The sequence below is a fragment of the Bombyx mori genome, chromosome 23 (genome assembly GCF_030269925.1).
Source record: "Bombyx mori chromosome 23, ASM3026992v2".
Lineage (NCBI taxonomy): Eukaryota > Metazoa > Arthropoda > Insecta > Lepidoptera > Bombycidae > Bombyx > Bombyx mori.
Genome location: NC_085129.1, coordinates 2,943,205 through 2,962,402, shown reverse-complemented (window position 1 = coordinate 2,962,402; position 19,198 = coordinate 2,943,205). Strand labels below are relative to the sequence as shown.

Genomic DNA, 19,198 nt, shown 5'->3' with positions numbered 1-19,198 from the left:
TTACTTTGAAAACTTTGTTTTTTTATTTTGTTGCACGATATTAGTTATTATTTCATCGTGCAATGCATTTGTGAATACATGTTGACTACGTACCTACTACTAGTTCATGAGTACTGTAGGATTTCCGTTAATTTTCAGCAGTCGCGCACATAAACAAAATTACTTTTACGGTTTTGATATTGTCATTATTTCTGATTCCATAAGATTCAAGATTGAATGAAATAAATATATCGGGTATTTCACCGCCGAGACCACGGATAATTCAAAACGGTTTTCCTGGAATTCAGTACGCTATTTAAGTTGCGTGTTCTCTTAGCTTAACATTCAGTTAGATTCAATAAGTCAACTTTTATCGGCTATAGCGCTATTGTTGTATTGACATTGAAATAATTGATATACAAAAACTCGTAATACCGATACCTCTGTACATTGTTCATAGGGAGGCGAGTATAAACAAATCGCATACTCACATGTGGACCATTGTCCGGTCTGAATGCTCTAAATTTTTTCACGCAAACCGTTCCCACAAAGGCTTTTGTACGCCCGAGTCTTGATTGAGCATATTGTTACGTGCATTTATAAGTTTGTGCCTGAATTCTGGTATTTCATGTTTAAATGTACGCTCTGCTTTGTGATTCATATTAAATTCAATAGGTTGAGAAATTTGGCGGTTCCAAAATGAAACCATTAATCAAGGTCTTTGTACATTCGTTTCGTTTTTAAAAACACCGACATATTTATTATTAGCTTTATTTTATGATAAACTATATATACAACATAAATCTGATTACAGATTTTCATAAATATACCGACGAAATAGGCTAAAATATACACATCGTAGTATGCATACAAAGCTTAATGTAATATAACAACTTGCATTTATTTTATGATTTAGAAAGGTAAACGAAATATGACTCCGGTGTACCTATTATTTAGCCCTATAGTCCTTCACGCGGTCAATGATCGGAAACCCTGAAGAGACATTACAAAAAATAAAATCCTGTCCAAAAATGATGGTCACGACCCTCAGCAGTTAGGAAACGACGCGAGGAAGAGAAGTACCTACTAGTGTGTCCGCGCACAGACCTCACGATGTCTCAAGGTGACTTGAGGTCGAAATCCTAATTGAGTTTTATAACAACTGTCTAAGCTTTAAACTGGAAAACATAACTATGTGGCAATATACAGCGCGATCGCAATTGCCTTTGGATCGATACAAGTTTCCTAGAGCAACGGTCGAGTCACCGCAAAACTCAAACAGAAATGGTAAAGATAATCTCAGCAAGGACCACGCTTACTGACATGGCTTCCGTTCTCTGAGGGGAGTGACGTAGAAGCTATTTATCGACAGATAGAATAAAGCCTGGTAATTAATCTCATGAAGTTTTGTACAAATATTTGTAAAGAAAAATCTCTTTAGTTTTAAAAAGATTTTTCTTAGACAATCTCACTCACATGTCATTCAGTGAAGAGAAAAACTCAATCCTACATAGCATAATAAAATTGTTTAAAATATTAATTAACATAGACATATTAAGGGTTTTGAGTGTTGTTTTCTTATTAACAGAATTATTACAGAAGTTAAATGTTTTATTGTTTATATTTTTATTTTACTTTAAAGAAGGCTTGTGGAAAGTACTCAATGGTAGGCAGCGGCTTGGCTCTGTCCCAGGTATTGCTGAAGTCCATGGTCGACGATAACCACTCACCACAAGGTGGGCCGTATGCTCGTCTGCCTACACGGGCAATAAAAATAAATAATTATAAGTTGTCAAAGATTATTTATTACGAGTATACTTCTTGAATCACAGATTTCGCCAAGACTTCACTAGGAATAGACAAATAATATTAAAGACAAACAATATTAATCTATTCTCTATATGACCACAGAATTAAACAATAACAAAAGTTTGACAATAAACGAAGATATATGTGTTGTGTCAAATACATGGTAGTGTGTGTAATGTTTTTTTATTTATTGATTTAATTAATGTATTTATTATTAAATCTGCAATGTATAAGTAACTTAATCGTGGGAAGCGAATATAATGGTAAATTAAAACTGCGCACGCATTTTTCTCAATTTAATGTTTTTTTTTTTTATTGCTTAGATGGGTGAACGAGCTCACAGCCCACCTGATGTTAAGTGGTTACTGGAGCCCATAGACATCCACAACGTAAATGCGCCACCCACCTTGAGATATAAGTTCTAAGGTCTCGAGTATAGTTAAACGTCTGCCCTACCCTTCAAACCGAAACGCATTACTGCTTCACGGCAGAAATAGGCAGGGCGGTGGTACCTACCCGTGCGGACTCACAAGAGGTCCTACCACCAGTAAAAATTCGTTTTTAATCGATAAAGGATGATAATCATTTAAAAGTTTTGTTTTTAGAATGGCCACATAAAGATAAATAAAATTTCGTTATTCCTTTGACCCTAGAATTCAAAGCCTTCGCTCTGTGAGAACGAAATGAATAGACCAGACCCGCACGAATGGGCCCAAACGAGAGCCTATACAAAAAAGGACCAATTCATGGAATTTAATTGCGAAATTTCCAACAATAATGACGGCCTTAATAAAATGCTTTAACAAGCAACAAAAGACTAATGACTTTATTCAATAAATCAATTTACGGGCACAATAACTTCGTGTGACCAACGCACAAAAAGTATTCGGACACCGGCAAGAGCATGTTCGGTAGAATGTGTTAATGCATTTAAAAAGTTGAGGTAAAACTTGATTTCAAATACATTCCGGGAAAGTCTGTTTCGATCCAAACTATTTTGGAGCCTAATAGTGTATTTAACGCCTACAAAGAATATTGCGGTATTTTGGTCATGTTGCACGCAGGGATACCAGCAATTTGAAACGTCATATGGTGACCAGTAAAACCGAGGGGAAAAGGCCCCAAACGATTGTCGGACCAATTAATAACGGAGGAACTGAAAATACCCGTCAACGACGCACTCCACCAAGCTACAGAACGGGATCGATGAAGACAGCTAGTTGACGGAATCGGACGGAGTGTCAATCCTCAGCAATGAGGGACCGATCGAAGAGAGAGAATGTATTACATAAGTGACTTTATCCGAAACCGTATATAGTATTTGTATCAAAAGACATTAAGCAGAGAGAGAGTACGTAACGCACAAGAGCAGATAGTGGTAACCTAATTAAATTAACACCTCCGCCTCAAGGGCGTCTAGGTCTTATGCATTTAAGGAATACATGACCTGACCGGGTATACGGTTATCGGACCTCAACCTGGTCGCTCTACGTAATAATAATAACGGGTTATCTTAATAAGAGTGGACAGACTTGATTAAGTCATCTACTAAGTGTTCCCATACTGAATGTACACGTACCGCCACAAATAGAGAGAGATGAAGAAGCCTCGCAAAAGCCGCAACCAAACAATAAGGGCATAAATAACCACGACCACTCTGCTAGGAGTATACGACTGAGAAGAAGAAGATCTTAATGAGCATCTATACGAGACATACTTCTATCCAAACCGATATTGCTAATCCTACAATTAGAGGGCACGTTTTCCACACAACAAGCTAGTTCACTTGAAATCGACCACCGATGACTGTTGGTATGGATTCCGGGGCAGTGGCTGATTTGAATAAATACGCTCTTAATTTTCATTGTCTCAGAGTTGTTCTTGGCGATAGAGACATGCAAGAAAAAATGGTGATATCTACATAATAGGTTCATAATACGGTTCTAAGTATTATTCCAGCATACGCTAGGTAATACATTACTAATAGACTAGCGTGGTAATTATTTTGAATTGGTAATTACTTTGAAAACTTTGTTTTTTTATTTTGTTGCACGATATTAGTTATTATTTCATCGTGCAATGCATTTGTGAATACATGTTGACTACGTACCTACTACTAGTTCATGAGTACTGTAGGATTTCCGTTAATTTTCAGCAGTCGCGCACATAAACAAAATTACTTTTACGGTTTTGATATTGTCATTATTTCTGATTCCATAAGATTCAAGATTGAATGAAATAAATATATCGGGTATTTCACCGCCGAGACCACGGATAATTCAAAACGGTTTTCCTGGAATTCAGTACGCTATTTAAGTTGCGTGTTCTCTTAGCTTAACATTCAGTTAGATTCAATAAGTCAACTTTTATCGGCTATAGCGCTATTGTTGTATTGACATTGAAATAATTGATATACAAAAACTCGTAATACCGATACCTCTGTACATTGTTCATAGGGAGGCGAGTATAAACAAATCGCATACTCACATGTGGACCATTGTCCGGTCTGAATGCTCTAAATTTTTTCACGCAAACCGTTCCCACAAAGGCTTTTGTACGCCCGAGTCTTGATTGAGCATATTGTTACGTGCATTTATAAGTTTGTGCCTGAATTCTGGTATTTCATGTTTAAATGTACGCTCTGCTTTGTGATTCATATTAAATTCAATAGGTTGAGAAATTTGGCGGTTCCAAAATGAAACCATTAATCAAGGTCTTTGTACATTCGTTTCGTTTTTAAAAACACCGACATATTTATTATTAGCTTTATTTTATGATAAACTATATATACAACATAAATCTGATTACAGATTTTCATAAATATACCGACGAAATAGGCTAAAATATACACATCGTAGTATGCATACAAAGCTTAATGTAATATGACAACTTGCATTTATTTTATGATTTAGAAAGGTAAACGAAATATGACTCCGGTGTACCTATTATTTAGCCCTATAGTCCTTCACGCGGTCAATGATCGGAAACCCTGAAGAGACATTACAAAAAATAAAATCCTGTCCAAAAATGATGGTCACGACCCTCAGCAGTTAGGAAACGACGCGAGGAAGAGAAGTACCTACTAGTGTGTCCGCGCACAGACCTCACGATGTCTCAAGGTGACTTGAGGTCGAAATCCTAATTGAGTTTTATAACAACTGTCTAAGCTTTAAACTGGAAAACATAACTATGTGGCAATATACAGCGCGATCGCAATTGCCTTTGGATCGATACAAGTTTCCTAGAGCAACGGTCGAGTCACCGCAAAACTCAAACAGAAATGGTAAAGATAATCTCAGCAAGGACCACGCTTACTGACATGGCTTCCGTTCTCTGAGGGGAGTGACGTAGAAGCTATTTATCGACAGATAGAATAAAGCCTGGTAATTAATCTCATGAAGTTTTGTACAAATATTTGTAAAGAAAAATCTCTTTAGTTTTAAAAAGATTTTTCTTAGACAATCTCACTCACATGTCATTCAGTGAAGAGAAAAACTCAATCCTACATAGCATAATAAAATTGTTTAAAATATTAATTAACATAGACATATTAAGGGTTTTGAGTGTTGTTTTCTTATTAACAGAATTATTACAGAAGTTAAATGTTTTATTGTTTATATTTTTATTTTACTTTAAAGAAGGCTTGTGGAAAGTACTCAATGGTAGGCAGCGGCTTGGCTCTGTCCCAGGTATTGCTGAAGTCCATGGTCGACGATAACCACTCACCACAAGGTGGGCCGTATGCTCGTCTGCCTACACGGGCAATAAAAATAAATAATTATAATTGGTTAACAAAATAATTGGGTGGATGAAATTATAGATAAGCCCGGAAAAGGTTGGATGATCCATCCAGTCAATGAACTGCCATGAATAAGAGACTTTACGGCGGATCACGCAGACATCAGCAAATTAATTTATAAATAAGTGAAACAAACGAAAAATAGAAATTTAAAACGTGTCTATAACTAAAAAATTGTTTAAATGCACAATTTTTTCATTGCTTTTGTTCAAAGCTTTTGAAATCACAAAAGAAAATTCAAAGCACGTTTGAAACAACTAAGCTGCAACGAAACAGGTATTCAGTCAAAAATACTTAAATTTGCAGTACAAAGGCAGCGAAACCCAGACTCAATTCATTCTGCACGATCGAAGTCTAGGAAAATAAAGAGCGGTTTATATGTAGATAGACACCAATGAAGTGCACAACGCGATGGCTAGAACAACTTGCTCCACGGGGAAATCTGACCTGCAGTACAATCGCAGACAACGGTGGCGCAGTATCTCTCGTCTTGTTTACGTCAAGTAAATATTTTCGCACGTGTATCAAGGAATTTTTAAATGTGAACAATCTTTTATGGAACAGACAAAGATAAGCATGCGTAAAATTTTACCTTACAGTAACACCGCATGCTTGGGATTTATAATTATTCTATACATGAAAAACTTTAATTTTAACGTGTTCATTGCGGCAGTGAGATATCTTATTGCCTTAGGTGGCAGATTAACATAAGGTCTATCTAATGTAAAATGAACATTTTCGCTGATAATCATCGCCACTGCCAAGGACTTAGTCAAGCGACTGGAAACTGAAAATGGGTAAATACCTTAAATGCGTATTTTCAATACTGGATAATTTCAAGCATATGAAGATTACCAACGTACTTGTCTAGCGGAAGGTAGAAATAGGCAGGTTGAGGCAGTTTCGTCAAACTAGACAGTACATTTATTCTGCTGGCACTCTGTTACTTGGGGTCAAGGAGCTGAATGATATAATGGAGTGTCACTCGAAGAAGAAGAAGACGAATTTTATAAAACTATTGTACTATTTATTAAGAAGAAAATGATTGATATTTAATTATTAATAGTTTAAAATAAAATGTTTAGAATTAAAGTATTATTAGTGACACTTTTCACGATAAATGTACTCACTAACCGAACACATAAAAGTAAAAGGTTTTCGTATTAAGATCGGCTTGTGAGATCAAAGTTCATTAATCTTGACAAGCTTTAGCTCAGAATTAGATCTTCAGAATTGAGAATAATCAAAAATAACTTCATCCCGTAGTGTTAGATTTAGAATACGTGGCATCTCAAATGAAAAAAACTAGTTTAATGCGTTGCGACAAAGTAATCATACATTTTGAGGTATGATTTCGAAGTCACAATTAGCCTGTACACTTCAGTGTATACAAATACGGGCAAAATGCTACCTCAAGCACCGGTCACCGAACTCGCTGGACCCGTCGCTTGCAACGAAGGGCTCGACGAATAAATTAACCCATAGACACAGCCCACTAAGTTTCTGACCGGATCTTCTCAGTGGATCGCGTTTCCGATCCGGTGGTAGATTCTGCGAAGCACTGCTCTTGCCAGGGCCAGTGTTAGCAACACTCCGGCTTGAGCCCCCCGTGAGCTCACCTACACGTCAAGGAGAAGCTGAAATAGCTTCTCAAGGCTAACAGCATAGGTAGGATAAAGAAAAAAGCTGACTAAAAATTTTCTCGTAAACCTAAATAATCACTCAATTTCCTATAAAACATAAATAAATAATCATGAGTACATTAACGTCTCAGTGTCGGTATAATTGAGTTAGAGATTATTGTTTTAACTTCAAAGGGACAAGGAAAATATATAATAATATGAGGCGGTGTCTGTTGAGAAGATGAGGGGTATGATTGGTTGTCTCTCTGTAATAATATAATTGTATTTACGCTAATGCACCTATCGGCACCGGCATCTGACTAGTGAAAATCGCTTCTCAATAAGGTAATTACAAACGTGATAATATCTACAAATTAATTTTACTAAATATTTTTGGAACGAAGTTCCTTATGGGACGATGCGGAGTGGTACCCTAACCGGGAAAAAACGTCCGTAGCGTAAGATTTTTTCTATTTAGTTTGTTATCAACAGATTTCACTGCACATAAATTCAACAATTCCTGAATCGCGGTGACGCGATGTTACACGATCTCTTATTTCTCTTGCTAAATCATACTTACCTGGTGTAGGGGATACCGTGATCATGCAAGCGGTTCCCCCAGGGCGAGGCTGCTCCATTACACTGCGGAGTTGTTGAACCTTGCGATAATTTTTATCAATAAAAAAATCCTAATAAAAAATTTATACCCGAATAATTATTTTCTTTAAACCTCGAATAGAACCTAAAATTAATATTTTTGTAACAAGCAACTTCGTTCCTATCCGGTGTCCCACGACACCACACATCTTTTTTCTCATTATTTCGAACTCAAATAGAGTATTTTCAGGCGTCGACGAACGACCGTTAATTACGTAATTAATTAACCACAACAAATAAATATAATTGATGGGCGAAAAGAAGTTGACTTCAGCTTCATCAATTAACTATTTTCATCATTAATTAGGATATTTCTTTGAATAAAACAGGCTAAAAAGACATTTTACTGCACTGATGGGTAGTTTTGTGACATAATCGAGCGCATTTCTGTTATGTACTAATGATGTAATCGGGTTTGAAGAGCGGCATATCTGTAAAAGAACAACAGAGAGAGTTGCCCACTGAGTTGCTCGCCGGATCTTCTCAGTGGGTCGCGTTACCGATCCGGTGGTAGATTCTGCGAAGCACTGCTCTTGCTAAGGCCAGTGTTAGCACCACTCCGGTTTGAGCCCCGTGAGCTCAAATACACGCTAGGGTGAAGCTGATATAGCCTCTCAAGGCTATCAGCATTGGTAGGATTAAAGAAAAAAATTATAGTAATCATTTTTGCCATGTCATTGTGCTATCGGACTTTGTAATACACGAGATATGAAAAATAAAAATAATGATTTTCTTCTACAAACAAGGTATGAAGAGAGTCATCAACGACTGGTTGTTGCTTGGCTGTGCTGTTAGCAATACTGCTATTTACGAGCGACCTAAAAGAACTACCATCAGGTGTGTCTTTGACTCGTCTCCTGATAAATTAAAATCACAAAAGAAACTGTTACAATGTATACACTACATACGTTAAAAAAAAACAGCTTCCTTCTTCAAGAGCTGATGATCCATTTTAAGCCTACCGAATTTTCTCGTCTAAAAATATAAATGCGTCGCTCTGAATTCGTGGCCTATTGCAACATCGCATCCGATTTGTAATGGCCTGATGTAAGGCGATGAACACTTTATCGTAAAACATGATAGAAAGCGATTGAAATAATCGACTAGCTGATGACCGACCCAGCGACGTCCAAGAGATTACATCAAAGAACTTATATCGCGTTATCAAGAGTTGATATATGGAAGAGTATTAGAAATTACAATTTATTTCAATACTACAATAATTGTTACGTTAAAATACCTCTTGTAAAAATGAGTATTTAGAAAAACCTAATATCTAAAAAAAGAATAATCTAATATTAAAAAAAAGACATGCCCGCTGAGTTTCTTGCTAGCTCTTCTCAGGACGGAGGCTAGTTTTTGTGAATTGGCGGTAGTTCTTTTTGACGTTCAACAAGTATGAAGAAGTTAAGAAAGTAGGGACTCAGATAGAGAAATATCTGAGACAACAGAGTAGACACAAGATAGAGAGATAAAGTAGTATCAGCTACAGTAAGCTGGGGTCGCATTCAATATGAAACAACGTGCAAATATGCTACAATTGTTCTCGGCCACAATGCGTTTATGGAACGTGACTTGAAAGCATACGTCAAATGATTTGTAAAATAATAATAAAACTATATTGCGTTAGAAGAACAATAATCTAAAATACGCAGGATTCGCGGAAATAGGCCTCACATCATGACAACGTTGACGGAATATTATTGATTTTTTCTACCTAAGCTGGTAGACCTGGAGAGGTGGTAGGCTGGGAGACCTGATTAGCTATGCCAGCGTAACTGAGCGAATAGGTGAGCTTACGGGTCTCTAACTTGACGACGTTGCTAGCACTAACTTTAGCAAGAGCATTGATTCGCAGAATCTGCCACCGGATCGGTAACGCGACCCACTGAGAAGACCCGACGAGAGACTCAGTGTCTGTGGGTTAATTTACTCGCCGAACCCTTGGTAGCAAGCGACGGATTCGACGAGAACGCTAACTTGTGCTTGAGGTACCTAAAAGCACCGATAGTGGTTCGGGAGGATCCGAAATGACGTGTTTTGGGCGACGTCGACTGTTTACGATTCGGTCCACAGGATCGGGTATGTATTTAACGGCAGCCATGACGAGAGGGTTTTCGTGTCCCGCCGTTTCCTCGAAATGGCGTACTGATGCCGACTGAATATACTAGAATATTATACAAAATCTACAATTTACTAAAACGAGTTCGGCATCACCTGTATCGCTATATTAGTGGTGTTCTAGGACCCATCTCTGAAGATCACCTATAGAACGCTTCAACTCAGATAAACGACACGTAAAATTTATTGAAACATATCTTTTTTTTTTTTAGTACACATTAAAATCCAATTTGGGCTAATCTACAGAACCTTTTGGAAGATATTTCACTTTTAAGCAGCCTGAATCTTTGTAAAAAAAACGCATTTGTATTCCGGTTACTCAATCATTGTCACTGTTTTCATAAACGTAATTAAATAAACATACAAAGCCATCATTTTAATATTTATAAGTTCAGAGATAGGAGCAACTCTTATAACTTGTTCATGAAAAAACAAAAAAATTTTTTGAAAATATATGGCATGAAAGCTTCATGGTTTTTTTATCGAAGTGAATTATAAATAACTGTCAATGTTAATAAATAATATGATATTTTATTTATTATGAGCACTAGGCGTATTAAAAATCTTTGATAGATAGATGATACATTTTGTGTTTCTGTAAGCTAAACCTAATTTACTAAAATATTTGCCGAAAATGTATTCTATAGTGTTAGCTATATTATATTAAAACAATTGTGTTCGATAATTTATTACATTTTATCGGTTTCGACAGGCAAATACATTTACCCCCAATAAATCAATAATTATATAGTTCGGAAACAAAATGTCTTTATCTTTCTACTAGCGACCCGCCCTCGCTTCGCTTCGGAAACATTAAAACACACACATGAAACCAAAAAAATAAAATTAAAAAAAAATTAAAAAAAGTAGCCTATGTTCATCAGGGACAATGTCGGCTTCTAATGGAAAAAGAATTTTTCAAATCGGTCCAGTAGTTTCGGAGCCTATTCGAAACAAACAAACAAACAAATCTTTCCTCTTTATAATATTAGTATAGATATAGAAAATTGACATGAAAACGTAATTCTGATCAGTACAGTCTACAGCTCAACGTTTAATAATAAAAAAATCTAAAGAAAAATCATAGGCTGTAACGAGAAAAGATTTTTTTTACCAAAAAACCGTTTTCGTTCAAAATCACATCTGTATCACATTAGCTTTAAGTTATTTACATCTCAATTTCTCGGAAACGTCTGCGATTTTTTTTTTCTTTTCACAATCGAATTTTCCAGACGCGTGTGCGCGCCGGGCTGAAGTCTGTAACGCCTTTAATATCAGTCATCGCCCTGTTACAGCCCTTCAATTTTACTTTCTCGAGGGCATATACCAAAGTTATGTTTCTCGATCGGCTGCTACGAAAAAACATCGAAATACGCTATACTAGCGACCCGCCCTCGCTTCGCTTCGGAAACATTAAAACACACACATGAAACCAAAAAAATAAATAAAAAATAAAATAAAAAAAGTAGCCTATGTTCATCAGGGACAATGTCGGCTTCTAATGGAAAAAGAATTTTTCAAATCGGTCTAGTAGTTTCGGAGCCTATTCGAAACAAACAAACAAACAAACAAACAAATCTTTCCTCTTTATAATATTATATTATATGCTATATAGATACGGATAATGTATTTGAAGTGTTTTCACGATCGAGCGGGGTGAAAGAAAAAGTTTATTCAGATAAATCTTAAAACTTTGTAGGCAGTGGCTTGGCTCTGCCCCTTGGCATTGCTGACGTCCATGAGCGACGGTGACCACTTACCATCAGGTGGGCCGTATGCTCGTTCATCTGCCTACAAAGGCAATAAAAAAAAAATAACTTGAATCTTTATTCAATAATTTACTAGATTAACGAAATACAAAATGAATAAACATATTTCTTTCATCTTATAGGCTGCAAGTCCTAAGTCATCTTTTAAAATACGCGACATGGTTCTAGGTGGTATCTTCATCTCCCGAGATAAAATCTTTTGCTTTCGGACAGGATTTCTTCGAATTCTTTCCCTTACTGCTTTGACCACCTTTTTCGTACGAACACTACGTGGTCGGCCAGATCTTTCTCTGTCACAAACAGAGGAGGTCTCATTGCACCTATTAGTAGACCGATACACAAACATTTTACTAATACCAAGGAGAGTTTTAAAAATTGCATTTGGTTCCATACCTACTTTGTGTAATGCAATCACAGCGATTCGGTTCTCTTTATCACCCCACTCCATTTTAATATCGCATAGTATTGTACAATGTATTGGCGCCAATCTGAGAAAATACAATGAGCAATCATATAAAAATGATAGATTCCAAATTCAAATGTAATATAATTTTTTTTTAATTGTAACAGTATTTATGGCCAGGCTAAGTAGATAGCGTGTTCCGATTGAATACGTTTTCGATTCTTTCGATGTCGCTCATGCACCCTCCATGCCTTTTAATTTAGCTTTAAACAAACAATATTGTCACCTCTGCTCTTGTACGACTCAAATAGTTGTTGTCATTTTCTTGAAACATAGACATATGCTATTTAATTTAATTTGGTTTAAGACAACTAATCTGATTTTAGCGCCAATTCTACGATAAGCTACGCAAAAATGGCTGAACAGGTTTGAAGTAAATTTCATTGAACATAACAATAGTACTTTGGGGAAAACGACGAAGGGAAGATCTTCCATTGAGCGGGTGATATTGCTCGTTAGACCGTCGGTCCGAATTTTGTTGTTCGGAACTTGTATATGTATGCAAGCTTATCTTGAAAATGTCGTAAGCGAGATTCAGGTATTTGTCAAATATCTTGTGTTCTATGATGACTACCGCCACATTAATTATAGACTATATATTATTATGTACTACACAGGATAATTTCTATTATTGTAAATGATTCGTTTCACTCCGGATTTTTATAAGAAAACACGTCCGCCAATACGTAATTTTACGTATCGATAGATCTATATCATCCACAGATAATGTATTGATTAAGTAGTAACACAAGAAAAAATGTAACATGTTGAATTCGTATATTAATTTCAACTAAAGCGGGTAGAACATCAAATCTATAACCACTGTAAGGTTTTTATGATTTGTTTTGAGTACTTATGTCCCTAAAAACAAAGAACCACTAGATAAGACAAAATTTTATTACAAAAATGGCTTAACCATTAATGGATGACCATTTCTATTACTAGTTCCTATTCTTTTAGTATTGTAAGCCCGCACTGCTAGGTGCCTGTCTATTTCTGCCTAACTTTAAAGCTACCTTTTTTTTTTTTTTTTTTTTATTGCTTAGATGGATGGACGAGCTTACAGCCCACCTGATGTTAAGTGGTTACTGGAGCCCATAGACATCTACAACGTAGACGCGCCACCCACCTTGAGATACAAGTTCTAAAGTCTCAGTATAGTTACAACGGCTACCCCACCCTTCAAACCGAAACGCATTACTGCTTCACGGCAGAAATAGGCAGGGCGGTGGTACCTACCCGTGCGGACTCACAAGAGGTCCTACCACCAGTAATTACGCAAATTATAATTTTGCGGGTTTCATTTTTATTACACGATGTTATTCCTTCACCGTGGAAATCAATCGTGAACATTTGTTGAGTACGTATTTCATTAGAAAAATTGGTACCCGCCTGCGGGATTCGAACACCGATGCATCGCTCAACACGAATGCACCGGACGTCTTATCCGTTAGGCCACGACGACTTAACGACTTACCACCAGTAATTAAGTAAATTACTCGATGAGGAATTGTGATTACTACCGGTATATTACCGATTATATTGTCACGAGCTGAGGCTTAGGATAAATGAAACTCTTCACTGATATATTAATTAAATCTCAACTTAATAATTAAGATTCTTAAGGTTGATTTCACCATCGCAGTTCACTTGTTATTCGCTTTCTTGAAGTGATCCCATTCCTTGCTTCGCTTCGAATGGAACTCCTTCACGTAACCCATGTCACATTTTTGTAAATTATTCCTACTATGTCTACAATTTCCTAGAACATTCGAGAGAAGTTATAGTTGTTTTGATTACTGATTTTGCTATCTGACGACAGCTAGTGTAACTCGTACCTGCATAACAATATTAAAATAACTCCCGAGCAATTTGCGTAATTACTGGTGGTACTGTAAGCGAATTCTGGAACATTCAGCCTATTTTTGCTGCAAAGCAATCACGCTTGCCGATTTTGAAGGGCGAGACAGACACGAAGATACGAAACAGTCATTGGACAATTGAGAATTCTATGTTAAATCTCAAGCATTCGAACTGTAATGTCGACCAACGCAATAAAAGAAACAAAAAAAACTTTGCAGCAAACAAAATGTACAATGATTCATGTTGGCCAACCAACCATCCATGTTGGTCGACCAACCAACCACCCATGTTAGCTCATACCACGCATTGTGGCCAGTAAATATCTTTTACTATGCGATGCTTTTCATTGCCTAAAAATTACGTGTTCTGCTCAAGCATAAAAAAACTAGCAAAATACAACGAGAAACTAAGTTTCTTATTATGCCGGATACGTGAATGTTTTCTTATCTAGTCACAAGTGGCCGGCTCCGTTCTCAGCGTAACATACAAATAGGATCTGTTTGTTAGCTGTCTGACTGACTCGCCGCTGGGACTACTTTACTGATGTAGCTCGAAACAAGAATGAAAGAAAGAATTAATTTCGTTTCCCTACAAGAAGGCAACTTTCTAAAGTAAATAAAAATGCTATGCGAAAAACATTCGTAACCAATTCGAGATAAGGTTTTATTTGTCCAATTAAACTAGATTCAAAGTAGATTCATTTTTTGTTCAGTTGGTCCAAAAGTTGTCTCCTTTAAATGTTAACTAGTACCTACTGAACTCATTCTAACGAATGGTTTTCATCGTGTAATAAAAATCAATGTAACAAATAAGAAATCCTGATAGGTCTTTTTATCCATGAAGTTTCCGTTTTACAATACTGGCCACTTGAAACGTAATTTATGTATTTATGGCCGACAATAAATTCTAAATTCAAATGAATTTTATTTTAATACATACGTAATTCTATTTTTGAAATTCAGACATTTTTGTTTATTGATTAGAGTTTTGTTTTCACTACTACATTTTAATATGAGTAATTATGGAATATGAGTTCTGTCGCGGTAATAATTGCCAGCGTGACGAAGACGGTAAGGTATGCCTTGCATTGCTTAATGCCAAAAAAGAAAGGATTTTGAACCGCATTGTCACTTGCGATTAAAAATGGATTCTTTTTGATAATCATAAGTGACCATCATGTTAAGCCAAAGAGTGCTTCTAAAGCCAGATAAATTGCTTGCAGCATAATGAAATTCTAAACTGAAATTTTCACAGCCCTAGTAACAACTTCTAGGCATTGAAATGGTATCTTTGAGGTCCAGTTATTAATACAAGTCGGACCCAGCCAATCTACTCAAAGCATGCTGTAACATCCACAGCATTTCCTATTTCCGTGAAACAAAATACCAAAAGGAAAACTTGAGTGTGCCTTAACAGACGCATTTATTGCCGGACGTTGCATCGTTATTCCATGAAAGCCCCAGCAATAAATTGAAGGGATCTATTCCACAGTGTTTTTTAACCTGATACCGTAAAAGATAAAATAAATCCAATAGTTGCCCCGTCATCGCAATAAGCACCGAGGTGTGATGTAAATACGATAATGCTTTAAAGAACTAATTGAACTGGCATTATCAAGCTAAAACACGTACAAGCTACGTACAATTACAAATACGTACATATTTAGTGTTGTCCTAAGGAGCATTATGAAATTTTCATCTGGCACGAAGCTTGTCACGTATGACCTCCACGATGAAGGATTAGTATTTTGCAATAAAATAAACTATAGTAATATAATTTCAATACATTTGACAAATAGCCTATTTCTGCCGTGAAGCAGTAATGCGTTTCGGTCTGAACGGTAGGGCAGCCGTTGTAACTATACTGAGATCTTAGAACCTATGTCTCAAAGTGGGTGGCGCAATTACGTTGTAGATGTCGATGGGCTCCAGTAACCACTTAACACCAGGTGGGCTGTGAGCTCGTCCATCCATGTAAGCAAAAAAAAAAAAAACGTGTGGCACTCGGGGACTGCCGCGGTAAAGCTCTTGCAAAGCATTTTTATCAACTTATGCAATTACAATTAGACAATAATAATTTAATATTAAAACAATAATAAAAATAAGACTACGCTATATTTATAAACATTAATATAAGCAAAACATTAACTGTCCCATTCACACTCATAAGCTAGACCGCGTGAGAGAGAGATGGGCAGACTTTTCATGATGCTCATGCAGTGCGACGTTACGCCGCGCGCTTATTCACAAACACTACACCAGCGCAACGTGTGAATGTGTTGAACGCGAGCTACATAGTAGGCGTAGTGGGGGTGTCAGGTTATTTTCGTTCACCTCGTGATCGGAGGCGTCCGCGTCGGGGTCGGGGTGACCGGTCTTCGGTACCTCGGCCTCGAACTGGACGGTCGGTGGAACTTCCGCGCTCACTTTGAGAAGTTGGGCCCTCGGCTGATGGCAACGGCCGGCTCTTTGAGCCGGCTCCTTCCAAACGTCGGGGGTCCCGATCAGGTGGCGCGCCGCCTCTACATGGGGGTGGTGCGGTCGATGGCACTATACGGCGCGCCCGTATGGTGCCACGCCCTGACCCGCCAGAACGTCGCCGCGCTGCGACATCCGCAGCGCGCGATCGCGGTCAGGGCGATCCGAGGATACCGCACCGTCTCCTTCGAGGCGGCGTGCTTGCTCGCCGGGGTGCCACCCTGGGACCTGGAGGCGGAGGCGCTCGCTGCCGATTACCGGTGGCGTAGCGACCTCCGCTCTAGGGGGGAAGGGCGCCCCGGCGAAGGAGTAGTTCGAGCGCGGAGGCTCCAATCTCGGCGGTCCGTGCTGGAGGCGTGGTCTCGCCGCTTGGCGGACCCGTCGGCCGGCCTCCGTACCGTCGAGGCGGTCCGTCCGGTCCTCGCGGACTGGGTGGGCCGCGACCGCGGATGCCTCACCTTCCGGCTGACGCAGATGTTGACCGGCCATGGGTGTTTTGGCCGGTACCTCTTTAAGATAGCCGGAAGGGAACCGACGGCGCAGTGCCACCACTGCGCGGACCGCGACGAGGAAGACACAGCGGAACACACGCTGGCGCGTTGCTCTGGATTCGACGAGCAACGCGCCGCCCTCGTCGCGGTCATTGGAGAGGACCTCTCGCTGCCGCGCGTCGTGGCTACGATGCTCGGCAGCGACGCGTCCTGGAAGGCGATGCTCGACTTCTGCGAGTCCACCATCTCGCAGAAGGAGGCGGCGGAGCGAGAGAGGGAGAGCTCTTCCCTTTCCGCACCGATCCGTCGCCGTCGAGCCGGGGGCCGGAGGCGGGAATACGCCCGTACGTCCCGGCCCCTGTAGGTGGCAGCCTCCCCCCGGTGAAGGTCAAGGGGCGACCTGAAGGGGTGAGGCCGCGCGGCGCGCTACCAGCACTCTAGCGCGCTGCCGTGGAGTGAATAGAGCGACCGGTCGACGGTGTATCGCGTCCCGACCCGGCAGGCTGGTTCTGGTCCAGCGGGGTTTTCCGGGACACCAGCGGCACCGTCTGGGCGGCCCGACGGGCTGCCGTACCGAGACGGCCGACGTTTCAGAGCCTTCGATTCGCCTCGAAGGCTCCGTCGGCTGGGCGTCCTTGGGGTGAGCCGCGCCGTCTGGTTGTAGTGTTGACCGCGGTAGCCCCCCTACCTCATCCGGGTTCTGACCTCGGAGGGGATCGGACGTCGGGTGTAAGAGTGCAGAGGAGTCGTTTAGTGGGTGGGCTCTAAAATCCTTGGGCCCGCGGTCTGCTCACAACACCATGCAGATCGTTGAGTCTCACATACGCCGCGCGCCCCTTTTGCGCGGGGACCTCGTAGGAGGTTCGGCCCTCTACCCGAAAAAAAAAAAAAAAAAAAAAAAAAAAAGGTTATTTTCGTTACGGAATTTCTTGATTCAGTCGCCGCGCTCAAGGCCCGCGATAGAAGCTATGCAATAGCTTAAAAAATAGGCCTCAAGTTTCAAAGTCGGTAGCTATATGTATCAACATCAGGCTGCAGACCTGTACTCCTGAACGAAGGCCTCCAACAAGCTTCAGAACAGTGCGCGGTCGTTTAATTAGCCTCTCTTCAAGGACAGCAACAAATCCAATTTAGGTCCAGCTCATGTGACTGTAACTGTCAAGCCAAAGTGACTTTATGTAAGTCTAAATTAAGTTAATATCGATAGATCAAAAAACAGAAAATTTCATCCAGCTAAAAGCATCAGAATGTGAATTTATTTTGTGTCTTTTATATGGGTCGGGTTCACCGAACTCCTTACCGATCCTTTTACGGAACAATATTGAGGTTTGCGTTTCTGAGGGCACAACCCTTGCGTGTACTTGTAACGCGAAAGAGTAGTTTTTGAGTTGCCCATTGGGACAGAGTTATGTGAATTTGAATTTATCAAATAATTCAACCAAACAAATCAAATAAAATAAGTTTCCGTATAACAATCTAGTACGATAATAGCCGATAGAAGAAACCCGACACGTCGGACTGACCAGATCCGCACTACTCACGACACAACAGTCCATGATGCTCTACACTCATCGGCAGATAGGAACAAATGGCGTAAAGTTATCTACAATAATCTCTTGTGGCGAGGATGTGGCCACGACCCTCAGCACTGAGGAAACCGAAGTAAGGAGGACAAAGACAATAATATCAGACTACTGTAGTGTTCTGAACAATCTCTTTTCGTGTCTAACGAGAAGCGCTTCTGTTGTTTTCCAAATCGAAATTTGATTTTTCTCGAATTTTCATGAAATTTTCTTTAGACCGAGAAAACGTGCAAAAATATTTGTATGCACAACGTGAGATTGGACACGGCACGGGTGTCCGAGATTTACGACTGCGTCGGGACATTTCGGGACAGCGGACACCGGCCGGACAAGTCCCGTAAGATTAATTGCTCTGCACTATCCGCCCAATGTTGATTTTTGAATCGGCTTTTAAATTTTAGGGACGTTCCGATTTCAATATTTTTAATTTCGCACATCTTGTGATACACATTTAAGCTATCAAAACATCATCATTATCATCATCTCAGCCTGTCCACCGCTGAACATACTGGTACGCCGGTAAGAGTTGCGCCGTCTATCGTCGAATAGTCGAACGAATATCGAA

The 19,198-nt window shown here is 39.3% G+C and overlaps 1 pseudogene; it reads left to right on the top strand.

Annotated features, from left to right (window-relative positions):
* The first annotated feature begins 7,781 nt into the window (after positions 1 to 7,781).
* Positions 7,782 to 7,929, top strand: LOC119630382 (U1 spliceosomal RNA; annotated as a pseudogene).
* The last annotated feature ends 11,269 nt before the right edge of the window (positions 7,930 to 19,198 follow it).